The sequence below is a fragment of the Diaphorina citri genome, unplaced genomic scaffold, assembly GCF_000475195.1.
Source record: "Diaphorina citri unplaced genomic scaffold, Diaci psyllid genome assembly version 1.1 scaffold82, whole genome shotgun sequence".
Taxonomy (NCBI): Eukaryota; Metazoa; Arthropoda; class Insecta; order Hemiptera; family Psyllidae; genus Diaphorina; species Diaphorina citri.
The window spans coordinates 367,250-368,264 of record NW_007377519.1 but is presented as its reverse complement, the minus strand read 5'-3'; positions in this window follow the sequence as shown (position 1 = coordinate 368,264).

Sequence of the window (1,015 nt, the reverse complement as noted above, 5' to 3'; positions counted from 1 at the left end):
ATTACAATAGTAATACATTTTTTTTTTTTTTTTTTTTTTTTTTTTTTGGGAAAAAGAAAAGGGGTTTTTTTTTTTTATAAAAAAAAAAAAAAAAAAAAAAAAAAAAAAAAAAAAAAAAAAAACACGTGTAAAGATAATTTTATTCCACATCATCCAACAAGGTATCCAGGTTTTCAGTTTTTTTTTCTGCTGATCTCCAGGGATTTAGGGACCTGTCCCCGTGATATGCATGTTAAGCGTGTGTATCTCTTGTTTGACTAGCTCTAAGCAGTTTGAATGACACAACATCAGCTTCCCTCCTCGTCCCGTTTTCTTTGTCAGGAATAGAATTTGTTCCTGGAAGAAAGGATAAAAAATGATTACATTTTGTTCTGTACACTGTCAACCTTCGACGGATCATAAAATAGTAGTTACTGCCCTGAAGTCTCTCTCTCTCTCTTTCCCTTTCTCTATCTCTCTCTCTCCTCTCTCTCTCTCTCTCTCTCTCTCTCTCTCTCTCTCTCTCTCTCTCTCTCTCCCCCACTACAAAGTAGAGCAAAGGTTTCATTGATAACAATTTGTATGAACGCCGTGTAACTAATTGAGTATGCAATGTGCAACGCAAAAACATTAGTGGAGATGTCTGGGATACTTTACAACTTTACATTGTTTCAAATTCGAAGTCCTTTTTGTTGCAATTTCTTTTTAACTTTTTATTCCCAAATTTTCTACGAAATGCATACTGATTACCTTTTGGATAGCCACGTGTGTCTCTCTTTCTCTCCCTCTCTCTCTCTCTCTCTATTTACCTATGTAGATCGGTATATTTTTGTACATACCTAACTGGCTACATAGGAATTCACAAATGACCCACATCCAAAGTTCCCTTTTCCTTCTATTCTTTCCTTTTCTATTATTTCCTTTTCCTTCTATTCTTTCCTCCCCATTCCATTTTTTCCTCCTCCTTCCTTTTTTTTTTTTTTTTTTTTTTTTTTTTTTCAAAAGGGGGCCCCTGTCTTCACCCCCACCCCCCCCC